At 39.6% G+C, this 15,671-nt stretch overlaps 1 protein-coding gene across 4 annotated transcripts in view; it reads right to left on the reverse strand.

Moving 5' to 3' along the window:
• The window catches only part of lrba (LPS responsive beige-like anchor protein), a 231,454-nt gene that overhangs the window by 31,194 nt on the left and 184,589 nt on the right, over positions 1-15,671 (reverse strand). The gene's annotated exons all lie outside the window — the stretch shown is intronic.

Raw genomic sequence — 15,671 nt, forward strand, 5'->3', positions numbered from 1 at the left:
TTTAAGTCGCTTTTAAAAACTCACTATTTTAGACTTGCTTTTAATTGATTTCATGGTTTGTTGCTTTGTTCCTTGTTTTATTACTTCTGCTGGATAATGACATGCTTTTAACTACTGCCTACTGCTTTTTAAATTGTTTGTAAAGTGCTTTGTAATTTGTTTTGAAAAGCGCTATATAAATAAAGTTATTATTATTATTATCAATCCATTTTGTATTATTACATCCTTTTAATTACGATTCACATGCACAATGTTTTCTTTCTTATTCTACTTTATTATGTGTTTTTTTTCTCCACTTCATTAACCTCATTCTAAATATGGGATCAATATTTCTTTCTTATCTTATCTTATCTACCTGCTGGACAGCAATGAACGCTGTAGTCATAGAGCTGTTAGAGCTGTTTCAAAACAAAGATCAAAGTTTTCCCCTCACTTACTGTAATCATAAAAAGCCCTCAGTGGTCTAAACTCTCACATTCCTGCATTATGATGGTTTTACACTTAATTTAGAGTCACTGTACTATACCAGCTCTAAATGGGGTTCAACCATATACTGTATAAAATATGGACGTAGTATCCGTGACATCATCCATCTGTTCCTGTGCGCTGTTTTGAAGCCAATCGAAGGCGGCAGCCATATTGGAAATGCGGAACTCAACCAGGCAAAGTGTGACGTAAAGAGGCAGAGTTTGAGCCTTCTAGCCAACAGCTATGTGTTCCCGACCGGGAGTCAAGTCAGTCATGTCCTTATTTAGGAAAAAACTCGTAATCTTAATATCTTCTGAACCATCGAGTTAGAAAAATATTCACCCCCCGTATCGCTTGGGTTCAACCAATACAACATTTACTCCTGTTGGATTCATATTTACTAAACTAAAGTAAAGTGCTAATGTGATTTCTTCTAACCTTTTTGATGACATTATGAATTTCTTGAGTACTTACAGTGGTTACATTTTTAATACAGAACCTGCTGTTTTGGGTAAAGTATCGCAGACAAGGAATGCAATACATTACATCTTTTTATTGGGACTTGTAAAGCTTACCCCTACAGTTAAATTTTATTAGCAACATACTAAGAGAATGACCTTCCTCTGAATATAAGAGTTTCAGGGTCTCGGAAAGTAAGAACCTTTTTTACAGACTTCGTATTTGGAGTATAATTAAAGCTTCAGCTGGATTTTCAAAATAAGTTTGACATTTTTTTTCTCCAATTGTTTATTTTACTTATGTTTATTGTATTAATCAATGTTTCTTTATCAATTATTTACTTTTTCTTCATTCATTTATTTAATTTTATAGAGATATTGAACTTTTTTGGTCTTTCAAAATGTTATCTTTTGTCACTTTTTGTTCTCACTTTGTATCTGTTTTGTTTATGTTTCTGCTTTTTGGAACACCACATGCTGCATGTTTGTTTATAAGAGCCAAAATAAATAAAGAAGAGTTGAGCAGAGTAGGGATGGTTAGGAAAAGGCATAAGACATCCTCGCATAATATTCTATTCTGGTTACACAAGCACACGGTACAGTAACATCATCAGAGGCATCAAACTTTTCTCTTTCATGTAGATGACTGAATATGAGGAATAAAGGCTGCTTGATGGACAAGCATGACAAGTAAATCACAGATCTGAAGCAATGCACCAGTAACCCATTTACACTGTGTAAGGTGAGCAGGTGTGGAAACGTCTTCTTCTGTAGTTCAACACTGTGGGAACACTGAGGCAGAAGGTTGGGGCAGATAGCAGATTCCTGAGGTGGGATCTGGTGCCACTTCAGGAGAACAGGGCTGGATTATTGATGGACCAATTAGCAGCCAGTGTGTGTGTCATCTCCATCCACAGGGGACGCTCTGATAATTAATGAATAATTTAGCATGCCTTTATGTAAATGCTGATAGGGGGTAGAAGTCGCAGGAATCCCACATTTCTATTGTTGAGGATTTGACAAAGTGCACCTTTGAAGCAGAGGGGGGTCCCCTTTGTTTTATGCTGTGACTTGTTTTCAGTAGAAACAATAATTTGGAATATTCTCCTCTGTGAAAAACACAGTCAGTCACATTAATCAGTGTTTTCACTTCAGATAATCTATGTATTTCTAAGTTTTTCTCTCTGAAGCTTGATTTGCTTGCCTAGTTTGCAAACCTTTGATGAATTCCAATACAGACCAATTTAAAAAAAAACTTTATTCCTGTATAAATCTCAGATTACACTAATTATGTTCATTTTGGAACATCTGTGGCCAGAGTTTGAAATTAACGGCTAAAACAAACACAAGGCCCGACAGTTTGACTTTGTGTCCATCAATATCCGACTCTTCAGAGGGAGAAATACTCTCCACTGTGGACTTACAGACATGCTTTTCATATTTCAGACATCAGACCAGAGACATGGAGTGACTGCAATTAAGCAGCTGGTGGACATTAAACCAGGATTACTCAGGAGTCCTGAGGAGCAAAACCTAGAACGTCTGATCTCCCCTCAGTGGCTGGTCCACATAGCCTCATCTTGAAATGCTTTTTCTGCTTACAACTGATTTATTGTTATCTCTATTTTGCTTCACGGCACACTGTTTTGGTGATCATCTTTCTTTGGGCAAAAGTAAAAGTGTGTCCCTGCTACAGGTTTGCTGTTGCACAGAGCCTATCAGTGCAGTTTCTGCGCCTCGCTGTGGTTTGCGGTTCTCTTTATGGTCTGGATTGAGCTGGATTTCTCTCCAGCTTTAACGAGGTGACACTGAACGCTCTCCTCCTTCCCTCATTGGCCCTAAAAAACCCTTTTAAGGACTTATGGAGAGCTGTCTGTGAGGATGTTAAAATGTCACTTAACAAATCAATGCACTCATTTGCATGCCAACCTTAAAGCCGGTGTAAGTGTATGCGCCCACGTGTGTGTCACTACCAGTGTGGGTGTGTAATCAAATGCACATGTTGTCAGCGGTGGACTGTTTTCTTTTGTATCGATTACGGATGAATAAAGCAAACACTTGTCAGGTCTGTATATACTAAAATGACTGTTTAAGAACAAGCTGTTCAAAACATCCTGAAAACCACATTCAGCATGTGTGACAGTGAAACATTATGCTTTTTCACATGAAAAGAACAACACGGCTACACCACAGAATCAAAAAGTTGTGTTTGGTCATATTGAGTTCTTATTGTGCATTTTATTAAACCACATCAAATTTGTTGGTTTTCAAACACACAACACATCCTCAGCAGAAGCCCCCCCACTCCTCTGACTTAACACAAGTTTAGCATTTGTCGTTTCTGAATCCTCTTTTCTTCTTCCAAGTTCAACAACCCCCTTTCATTTTCCTTTCTACTCATTCTCTCACTCTTAATGCTACTCCCCTTTTCCCTCCTGCTCTTTCTTCCAGTCATCTGATCCGCTGGATCAACTCCTCTGGAGTTGCCTTGCCCCGAGGTTGACAAGCACTCTGATTAAAGGGCTTATTAGCTCGCTGTAAATGAGAAGCCGATTGTCATTTTGAAGCAGGCAGAGGAAGCCTGTTGCCAGCCGCGGGAGAGAGGGGGCCCCCAACATGGAAGAGGAAAGAAAAAAAAAGGAACGGGTGACGTAAGAAATGAGAGCCTTGGAGCAGTCGCACAGCTAACAAACCATTTCCTTTATTCTCATATTCACACACTAGAAGAGAGCCCAGATGGGCTGTGTGTGTTACTTCACTCCCCCCTCCTTCCTGCTCTACTAATTAGACAGGTCACAACTGTGAGAGTTCTGGCTATGGGTCAACGGAGGCGCTCGCTGGCAAGTGGAACCCGAAACTCTAACTCTAACTCTCTCCCGCTCACTCCTCCCATCACTCTTATTTTCCCTCACCCGCTTGGAAGGCAAGAATATCAAGTTATAGGGTGAAAAGACGCAGAATGAGCCGTGATTGGGAAAGTATCTCCCCAAAACAAACATGTCATGGTGGATTTGATCTTAGTCAGACAAATGGCAGCGTGCAGACTGCTAAAGTGAACTAAGTGGACCAATTTACAGCACAGACAACGGAGTAAACAATGCTGATTGAGAAGTAAATGGCTGAAGTAAATGATGCTGACTCAGAATCAGGAAGCTGTAGTGCTGTGGTTATTGTTTTCTCTTTCATCATGTTTAGCCAATGCTTTGTGACAAATACTACGTTGCAGCAAAACGTGTTACCACAATGCAAAGCTGCAAACTTTGAATTAATTCAAGAAGAAAATATTTGCCATATTTCTGCTATTATAAGCATTGCTTACAATAATATGCTAAGTTTGCATTGTTGTTGTCATTTTTGTTGCTTGATATACATCTCCCTGTCTTTCTGTCCATCCTTTTGTCTTTATCAGTCTTTTTCTTTCTCCCCTGATCTCACTCCAGTTGCAGTAGATGACTTTTCACCACTGAGTCTGGTCCTGCTCGAGGTTTCTGCCTATTAAAACAAGTTTTCCAATGCCACTGTTTCATAGTGGTTGCTCATTGGTGGAGAAATGTTAAGTCACTCTAAATAATATGACAAAGAGTACGCTCCATGCTTTTTGTGTAGCATGTCAGGTGATAGCTTTGTAATTTGCTGCTGTATGAATAAAAAATGATTGATTGATTCATGGAGGAGAACATTTCTGAAACAAGAAATCCACAAGTGTCTACTACAACAGCTAACAAGCACCTGCAGAGTCTCTAACCATCTGTCCGCCTCCATGCAGAAAGGCTAACAAGCTAGCAAATATATCACCATAGCCATAAGACACATCCACAATGGGATCAAGAGAGTGGAAGCTAAGTCAACAGTCAGAGCTGATTAAACACAGGGTCACTGAGGAAGGCTTCACAGAGAATATTTGGATAGCTGTTGAGAGGAGCATTGTTGTCTCAGATGATTATAGAGTCGGCTGGAGGACTGGACCAGCTCTCCGTCTGTCTGAAGGTGGTGAGGTCTCTCAGCACCGAGTGGAGATGATTAGGATGAATGACCGAGCTGATCAGCTTGAGTGTAGCTGGCCTTCAAGGGAAGGATGTTAGACAGTTGGGTTATGAAGAGCTGCAGCTTTTTAGTGAGGGTTGGAACATATGACAAAGACTGTTTCGCTAGCTGTTAACAGGCAAGAAGACTTTGGATTTATGATGCTACCATTTGGTGATTGCAGAATCCTGAATAGAAAACAGCTTTTTTTTTGGTGTAACATCAAAGTAAACTAAACATTCACTTTAAATGAAACAAGAAAACTTGAAGATGTTTCTTGCACTCATTTGTGTGATTCTTAATTTAATGATGATCAATATACCTAAACTAATTTATCATTAGTTCAAAAAAAAGAATAATTATAAACTAATATAAATAATTCTTGATTGCACCCTGATTATTATCACATTTAGAAGTATCAACTGAATTTGAAACAATTGTTATATTTTTTAACTTCTTGAATCATATAATGATACTATGATCATAACCTATGTGACATGTATTGCAAAAAATATGAATAACCCAAATAAGAATTTAGTTTTTAATTTGTAGCGTTAAGCTCCTGTCATGCTTTATGAAACTACTTTGTCACCTTTCCCATGAAAGGTTTTCTTTTTAGATTTTGCACACATAGGTAATATCCTGATATATACTGGAATCAAAAAACTTGTTTACAATAAATATCACTACCATGTTGTTCTGACCTTAAAAGTTGCCAGACCTAATATAGAGGGTTAAACTTTGTGTGTGTTAAAATGTCTGCCTACAAATGCAGAACATTTTACAAGGGCTCTTGAATAAATGTGCAAATCTAAATTTGTTAATCAAAGTAAAATGACGGATCAAAAAAAATGAATGCATTGTCATCTGATGTCGTACATCTGAGAGAACAACCATCCATTACAGCCCATCCTGTTGTAAGATTATACAGGGCCAATGTCATTCTGAACCCCATCTTATTTTCAGTGTTTTGAAAACCTTTATCATTAACAACACTCCTCCTCCACTCATACATCTCACGTCCTGTAAATTAAAATAAAGTTTGATGGAATCAAGAGGAGAAAATGTAAACTTTTGTAACATGGAAAATATTCTGCTGATGAGAAGAGAGAGAGAGAAACAGAAAGGGGGGAGGGCAAGGCAAGCAGATTTGTTCAGACATCATCATGGCTGTGTGTGAGGGGGTAAGATGAACACATTAAAGTAGGTCTGTTCGGTAAGTAGAGGGAAATTACAATCTTGAAGTTACTAATAACCATCCAGAAACAGGGCCATGTAGTATGTCTATGTCTCATGGTGTCCATATTCAATTAAGTGTGATCAAGTAATCACAAAGCCAACAATTAAATTCATTAATTGTTTTAATTGATTGACAGCACTAAATGTAATACAAGATCAAATATATATAATAAATACATACTATAATATTTTAAAATATGCTTAAAATGTGTTATTACTCTGCTCAAGCTTAGTCAGGGGGCAGAGGGCAAAGACTTCTTAGACAAGACACAGATGAACAGGAGTCCAGAAGTCCACAGATGTCCAGCAGCCTGTTGCACCAGCTGTGCGTAAGTTGTGTCCTAAGTTAGGGTGTAAAGTCCACACTAAACCATACGTTGAAACTAGTTAGTTTGTAACATAAGTTGTGTCATTGTTTGGTTTCACCACAGAGACGTATGGTTAATCTTAACTGGTAGACAGTAACGTCAAAACTAACCAAAACACTGTCGCAGATATGACGTTTACACTTCCAGCAGCCAATCAGAGGAAAGCGCCAATTTTGATGCAGGGGGTGTTATATGTGTTATCTTTCATGCCTAATCGTCTCGGAACTGACCAACAGTTCAACAAAATTATGTTACTGTCGCAGAACAACAACAAGAGCTCCGTAAATCTTGATAAAGTGTCATAGTAAGGTGATAATTATAGCCTAAATCCTTAATCTACAGTGTCTATAATAACAGTGACATCGAGAGGGAAAATGATCAACTACAACATTAATACTCGGGAGTGCAAATCTTGGTCATCATATTTTTCCAAAGGATGTAATCTCTTGAGGATAAATCGTTGCTGAAGAAATCTAGCTGGGAGAACCCACTGTATCTCCTCATCCTCCAAATCATCCCACTTTTCAAAACGACGCTTGATGGTATCCAATACTCTACGGAGGACTTTACACCTATTAGGAGCAAAGTGTAAGAATTAAGATGCAACTTAGGCTTACGTTGGAACTATCTCAGCTGGTGCAACGCCCAAAACGTTAGTAGAGAGTAAACTCCATCCTAAATGAGAAATTACATTAAAACTAGGCTACATTTGAACTTACGCACAGCTGGTGCAACAGGCTGCAGGAGTTTGAGAGGCAAAGAGAGAAAAAGTGCTGGAGGGACGACGTGCGTAAAAAAAAGCATCTCAGTAAACTTTGGCAGAGGCTAAACAAGTGTGTAGGAGTGCAGGAAAAGGGAGAAGGACAACATTAGTGAGTGAGTATGTCAGCAGCAGTAGATCATCCCATTTCTCAGGCTCTCATCGGCCTCCTCCATTACGTCATTGAAGAGGAGGACGAAGAAGAGGGAGGAGGCAAAGGAGAAGGGGGGACAGCTCGTAAAACACTGAGCACACAGTAAACATGTCCATCCTTATGCATGACAATACCCCTACAGTGAGCGCCGGCTGACATTAACCAGATAACAACCCCCACCCACCTCTCGTACCCCACGTGCTCGTTCCCATCCAACAACAAGGCTTTCAGTGGAGACACCAGGGGAATAGATTAACGCCAGGCTAACATGGTAAACTGTGTTCTGCTACACGATGCCATACTGGGCCAGACGACACTAAGAGTCTCACTCACTCAGTCATTCACAAGTGCATAAGTACATCTTAGTGGTTAGTGACTGGTCCCTGCCGTGGTTTACCTCAGCTCACACATGGATTCCCATGAGGTTCCTGTGAGGATAAGAAAGGGAGGCTGGTGGGAACGGCATTATGCGCGTCCCAGCGACCATCTGATCAGAGAGTGCTGTGAGGATGGGAGGTGAATGTAAACAGCCATGATCTTTGACTTTGTGTAGCTGGTGGGGTGAGCGATGTGTCTTGTGGGAAAAATGGGACAAGCCTTTGTCTTCTGTTTCCCAGATTTTGGACACAAAGCCACTGTACAGCTCTGCGAAGCGACAAACATGTAAAATGTTTGGGGCTTTGGTAACAATACTCATTCATGTATATCATCTTATAAAACTGCCCCAATAGGATCACAAGTACCAATTTCTCTTTACTTGATCATACTTGGACAGGATAATGGACTTGACTGCCATCATGACATAGTTTTCCTGAGTGAGAAGACCTGTCGGCATATAAACGTGACAAACTTCAGAAAACAACTATCAAAGGCATTAACAGTGTGAGTATATGGGCTTTGGGTGGTAAAGCTGATTTGGCTCATAATAATATGACACTTGTCTGTTAGCACCAAGCAGCCATGTAGATATTTACCTCTACAGGCCAGATTACTTTGTGGTGACCACATTAACAGCTGTGAGGTCAAGTTAAAGTCTGAACCAGATCACCAGCATAGTTCAAAGTAGACTGGGCTCAATGAACCCTTCCACTTTAAGTTTAAAGCTGCATCAGAATAATGACCCAACAAAAACAAACCTTACACCCTGATTTATTACTAAGCTTCAATATTATTACCAGCCTGTGTTAAATACTTGATTCGGATTGGTCAAAACTCCACAACAACAGTGATTAACTCAACAATAAAAGCCACCCAAAAGGCAACCTGATCACAGCTAATGTTAGCGTTCTAAATTGGTAAACATTGTGGCACATGTGTTAGTTCTTGTCTCAGGCTAGTTTTGAGAGTGGGGAGACTATGACAGTTACTGGGCCTGGAGGAGTGAGGAGCTACTGAGCCCCAACCACTACTGATAGGGAAAAGTGGACTAAGATCCTGTCCTGCGATCAAGGCAGCAGTGCAGGTGAGTGTATCTTGAAGTTGCTGATTGCTTTGAAGTAGCTACAAGTAGGACAGGGATGATGTATAGTGTGGTAATACAAACTAGAATCGTATCAGGGACAAGCAATAACCACCCATTCACTATACATTATCCTTTGTAAGGTGAATGCTAAAAGCTAACAAACAAATAGCATAAAAAATAGATCAATACGGACCTCAATATAAACCAAAACAGCACAGTTATGTAGAATGTTTACTTGCTATTTCTCTCAGTTTGGTTCGCCACCTCCTGAGAAGTCTGCCTGAGTCAGTATAAATAAGTAACCTGCTTTCCTCAGGTCTCTAATGTCTTGTGTAGCATGCAACAATTGACTGGTTTGGGTTTGCATATCACTTGTGCCAAAACCAAAAATTTAAAAAGTTTCTTGGAGCTGTTCAGGCTGACATTGGGTGTTGATCCACAGTGGGATTGTTAGTGAAAACTGTTTCATGTTACAGCGAGTATTTGAGTCATTGTTTATGTAATGAGTCATTTAATTCAATTCTGACAAGAGCATTACTTGAAATCTGGGTCACACAACTAAATATGACAGAAGCTGTCATAAGAAACTACATTTATCATACAGACCTCCATCGTGAGTGCACCCTCTCACAATGTCACAAGGTTCTATTTCAATTTTTCAAAAAACTAATGGTTGGGGTACAGCCCCAGTTGGAATCATTAAACAACGAGGTTCTGGTGGAAGGCTTCTTTTGCAATATATGCAAATCTGGAATCCAACAAACTCTGATATTTTTTTATTTTTTTTACACATGACAAGTACTTTCCAAGGTTATTTTTTACAGATCTAAACAAACTACTTTAGTGTCTAACATCTGAAAAGAAGAGCAGTGTTAGGTACTTCCAGTTAGAGTTTACCACATGTGATGCTGACCCGTGTTCAGCCCTCTCAGTATCAACTTCTGACCCATCACTCAATTGGCTGTGGCCATTGTATAAAAGGAGAGTCTCTCACTCACTCTGAGGGCAGTTGAGCTGATGTCTCTGTCACTGTTTTGAGTGAGCAGTTGCTTTATAAGGGGGGAAGAAGGCCAAAAGTAATGTGCTGCCCGGTTCTCCCATGTGTGTGGTTTGCAGGTCTGTCAGCAGCACTGCAAGAGCACGGATGACTGAAAGGAACCAAACATGTGAAGTGCAGGGCAGAAAGAAGGGCCCTGTAGGGATCCAGCGGGTTAGAGAGTGATTGCAGCACCGCTTTGGTAGAAAAATAAATGGGCAGTCATTTTTGTCAGTTATGGTTTGATCGTAGACTGTGTGTAAGAAGAGATGGTAGCACCTGGTTTTAAAAGTGAAGCCAATGAAATGTGTTCTATATCTACATTTTTTTCAGACCAGCAGAGAAAAACTTGGAATTGAAAAGTAACATGATTAATAAAAACAGATGATGAAAGCTGTTCATTTTGAGTCTAATTACAGAAATATTCTCAATAAATAAGGCAGAGTATTTGTTAGAGAGTAGCTACCTATGATTGACAAGCTGCTATGACTACAATATGACATTCAGGATAGTGACCGAACAATTTGTATCCAGTTTGTCCAAAAATGGACAATTTTTGATCCAAAAAACCAAAACAACAATAGCTTACAACACTTCAAAAGAGGGTTAACAATCCAGTGAGTGACATCATGGTCACTGCATCCGCCATATTTGTAGTCTTTGGATTGGACAAGTTAGTGTTAGTGATAAAATGATAAATGTGAACTCACAACAAATGCAAAAACATATGTGGAGAATTGGAGATGAGAATCATTTTGATAATGACTATTTATCTCTTTATATTTTTCATTTTTATTTTTCAAATAAATGGAAATATTGGACATTTGCATGACTGGTTTGTATGATGAAGATAACCAATACAGGAGATTAGAGTGTATTCCATATAATATGGGGGACCCTGTCTGCATGAAATGTAAATGTATTGTAATACAGCCGTTGAAAAATATTAGCTTACCCCACCACAAGACTTCTCACAGTAGGAGATATACCAGGAGATAGCCTGGACACATGACAGTATAGGTAAACACTGATGTGCAACACAAATACCCACATAGACTTAGACAGACATATACACAGGATCACCTGCTATCACACTAATGGTTAGCAGACCTGAGACGTGAGATGTGGTCATATATATATATATATATATATATATATATATATATATATATATATATATAGTGGAATGTCAGAGAGGCTGACAGTGCCCAGAGACGTGTAGTTATCTGGTGGAGGAGGGATCAAGTTCTTAACCTCTCTGTCGACCTCCTGGTAAAACAACAAGCAGCCCCTGATCTCTGTGGCATGCCGCACTGAGATCGCGCTGTCTCTGCGTGTATGTGTGTGTGAGGACTTAGAGAAAGGGAGTGTGTCTTAACAAGCAAGCATTTAAGTGTACTGTAGGCACTTCAGTATGGTGAAGATGCATGCTTGACTTAAGGCACTGAGGTGTTTGTCTCCAGTGAGTCTGACTTCAATTGACCATTCCACTACACATCAGACGCACAGCTTTTCATTTCATCCTTCACTGTTGTTCGAGCCAGAGGTTAAACAACAATCTGTGATGGTAATAATGTGTTAACATGCAACACACGTTTTAATAAACCTTAGAGATGAACTATGACACTTACTTCCAACACCAGAGCAACACAAACCAGGCTACAGTTTGATGTAATGTTTATATCTTCTGCTGCACTATTTTTTTCATGACAAACTCTCACGCACAAGAGCAGAAAAAAACAAGCTGCCGCTTTGCACAGCAGCACAATCCTTTACTATGAGAGGGTTTTAATGGCCTCTCCAGATTGGGCCCTAATTAGCTGTTAATCATCTTAGGCTCATAACCAGAGAGGAGACAGCAGGCGTGTGTGTGTCTGTCGTCGTGTGTGCATTTGCATGTGTTTGCGTGTTCTCTCCTGCTGTCTATCCTTGTGTTGCGAGGCTATTAGCAGCAGACAAGCTAAAGAGAGCCAAACAGCCCATTAACTCTTTCACTCTTCCTCTCTCCTCTCCACCACGCTCATCTCTCTCACAACAGTACCACAGTTGCCAGCTGACACCCTCTAATGCCAGCTATCTGTCATGACCAGAGACCTGTCCACCCACACATGCCTCCCTCTACTTCGTCCTTTGCCCATCATTTCATTTTTTTTCTGTCTTTCCATCGTCTTTTACTCAGTCTTTTTCTTTCTGTACATGTTAAGTAGTACAGTAAGTCTGCTGCTGAGTGGTGGTAAAGCAACCTAAATACAGATGGAAGCCTATACAGCCAAAGGAGAGCTGATCTTATCACTATACTGAATGCAATATTCTCATGTGCCCTATTAACAGTTTGTACATTATTGCTGTTGTCTAAAGCTTATTTGCACCAGGTGTGCTTTCAAAGCAACTCGTTTTACAAGAAATTTAAATAGAAATAGAAATTCCAAGTAAACAATGTCAAACTGGTATGCTGAGTGTGGCTAACATTAGCAGAGCTAGCACGACCAGCCTTATGTCCTCCTTGTAGGTTGACGTCCACATACCTGCACTTGTTACACATTTCTCCAATCAAGTAAATATACATTAGTTTAACCAAACACAAGCTACATACAACCTTCATCTCCATTTTCGAGATACTGCCAAACCAAACCGCGCTACAAGATGCTATCGGTCATTTGTACTTTTTTATACCAGGGTAGTAGACCATTATGGCACTATGGCTGTCACCATTAGCTATAGCTCCACCTAGTGGTGGGTGGCTGGGTTACAGATCACACAAAATATGAGAAGCGTTCTGGGCCTACAGTAATGCATATATTTATAATTTGTTTAACCAACTGGAAATGTGGGTGCCAACTAGCAAGGGTGAGGACCTTTAATTGTTAATTCAACTTAAAGCACACATCCCTTCTTTGCACACCATGTCACATAGCAATTTTTGAACTGCTTTAATGTTTAATGTCTTAAATATTTCTACATTTTCTGATGATACTCAGAGGTTTAACTCAGGGAATGTCATCACATTTGTGTTATACTGTTCTTGTGCACATCAATCAATTGACAATAAAGCTTTGCAACATTATTTGCAAGACTGATTAAAACTTCTAATCTTTAGGCTGAGCTATGCCTGTCCAACTGACCCTGCTTCAAATACATACATGATGTCTGAGCTGCATTGACATTTGAAACTATCATCTTTCAGGAATTAATCAATCTCCAATCCTTCAGAATGATTCACTACCTCACACTTCCTGAGCTTTATGGATTGGTATTGTTTGTTGCAAACCTATCGTTTCTTTGAAGCAAATATTAAAACTTGACTTACAAAACCTGAAAAAGCTCCTTTTATTTTTAGCTTGATGGGTCTCACTGCACCCACTGGTCCTGGCTGCACGCAGGATCAATATCTCAATTTGGACACAGTAAAGGAAGAAACCACACACTGAAATTTTATTAGCTTGAAAGCAGTTTCTAGGAGGTAGCTGTGTACAAATGTAAAAACTAAATTGCCTCTGCAGAGCTAAACTGGGCACAAAGGAAAGGAGCTGAGTAAATTGAGGGAGTGGAGGTAGATGAGGCTGGCAATAAAAGGCCGCTTTATGCTTACAGGAGCACTAAGCACATTAGCACACAGCTGCTAACAAGTTGGTTTCTTCAATGTTATGTAAAATTATGAGAGAATTTTAGTGTATATAATAATATTATCCAAATTATGAATATGTCAAAAGGCGACTCTGTTCAACTCCTCTAAATAAAACAAACATTACTCAGGGGAACAACACTGAAAGTGGAAAATACACCTACTGAAAAGAAAGAGACAGAAAACACAGAGCAAGTACTACAATATAGCATGACAGAGCTGCTGCTAAAGATCATTGTTATTATGACCAAATCTGATAATAATTCAACAATTATTTCATGACGTTCCTACAAAAAGGTCTGAAAACTGTGAAAAAGTTACAATCATTTGTTGCAATGTCCCTGTGCAATTTATTCATATCACTTGTTTTATCTAGCCAACTTTTTTATTCACATATATGTTTGATGTACAATAAAATATAACACATAAAGGAGCCAATCTTCACATTTAAAAATGTTAACAAGGAGGGTTTGGCTGGTTATTAGAAGTAAAGCACTACAGCCACAAAGCAAAACATTTCTACAAAAAACATCTAGTATTGTCATCATTATTCCCTCCATGAGTACAACACTGCAAAAGAGCAGACTGTCATCCACATCCACCCTGGCCCAGACCATGCTGACAGCCAAAGTGAGAGAAGTGTGTGATTAATGATAGGGGCCTGGTCAAATCAGCAGGCTGGTTAACAGACCCCACCACAAGACAACACAGGTCACAAAGCACACCCAGCATCATCAGCACCTATTAATGCTGTGGGCACACAAAACACATGATGCAACATCTGTTTCAGCCAGAGCATTCGCTTGAAAGAGAATATGGCCTGTGATTAAAGTTGAAATCCAACAAATACAATACAGACAAAACTGTTAAGCATTTTTTCTTAAGTTTCTTCTCATTCATCAAGACGACCTTTTCAGTGACAAAGACAACCTGGCCTTTTATTATCAGTATGATTCTGTATGAAGTCAAAAAGTTTTTGAAATTGAAGGATGAAAAGTTGCTTAAAAACAGAAACAGAAAATCTATCTTGTGCTTTATGACCTTCTTCAGCAGGCCAAGGTAATCTGATGTGAATAAGTACCTTAGTTTTACATCCGTGTGTGTGTGTGTGTGTGTGTGTGTGTGTGTGTGTGTGTGTGTGTGTGTGTGTGTGTGTGTGTGTGTGTGTGTGTGTGTGTGTGTGTGTGTGCTTGGAAGAGAAGAACATTTGCAATGAAAATATGACAGCAAGTCTGACAACATCCGACACGCATTTACACACACAATATTTCTGCTTTGGCCTGAGCGCTCAGGAAGGATAGATCAGAAACAGGATACTGCATCGTGTCTCTGCACACAAACACAGGCACACTTGCACACCCCAGATGTGTGTGTGTGTGTGTGGACAGAGCGCGAGCAGAAAGAGAGATGGTGAGGACGATAGGGATAGGACGTGAGGTGATGTTGGATCACTCTGCCAACACAGAAATCTGAGAGCCGGGGCATGTTGGAGGAGCGGGCGGTTCAGGTAACAGGAAGAAGTGTGAGAGGAACAGGAAATAACACTGTCTCTTTGAATTAGCATTTCAAGGTAAAATTGGACGAGCAGAGAACTCTGGCAAGGCTTCAGTCAGTCTGAGTTATGTGAAGTACAGGGCACAGAAAAACACGTGCGCTTGTATACGATGTGTTACAGCGACTTGACGAATTTTATTTAAGGTCCATCTTTAGATGTATTTTATAATGTGGATAGCTAATAGCACAAAACGTAGAAGGATTTTATTGCTTGCTGAAGGCTACTTCAATAGTCAAGCTAATTTACTTTAGCCTGAATCTTCTAGCTGAAGGTGTATCCATTAGCCTCTTATTCTTTTCTCCTTTGAGAGCAAATACAGTACTGTATGTGTCTCGTTTTTTACAAGCAGCAACCTCCAAAGTTGAAAAATGAAGCTAAAAAACTGCAGTTCCTTAATTTTCCACTTGAGGCTGGCTCCAAAAGTCAAGGAAACACAACCAGAACCCTTTTTAACTCATCCATTTTGATTATGTTGAGGCTAAGAGTTTTGCTTAATTAGTTGCATGGCTGACAGGCGGGTGTACAT

This window comes from Notolabrus celidotus, chromosome 7, assembly GCF_009762535.1.
Source record: "Notolabrus celidotus isolate fNotCel1 chromosome 7, fNotCel1.pri, whole genome shotgun sequence".
Lineage (NCBI taxonomy): Eukaryota > Metazoa > Chordata > Actinopteri > Labriformes > Labridae > Notolabrus > Notolabrus celidotus.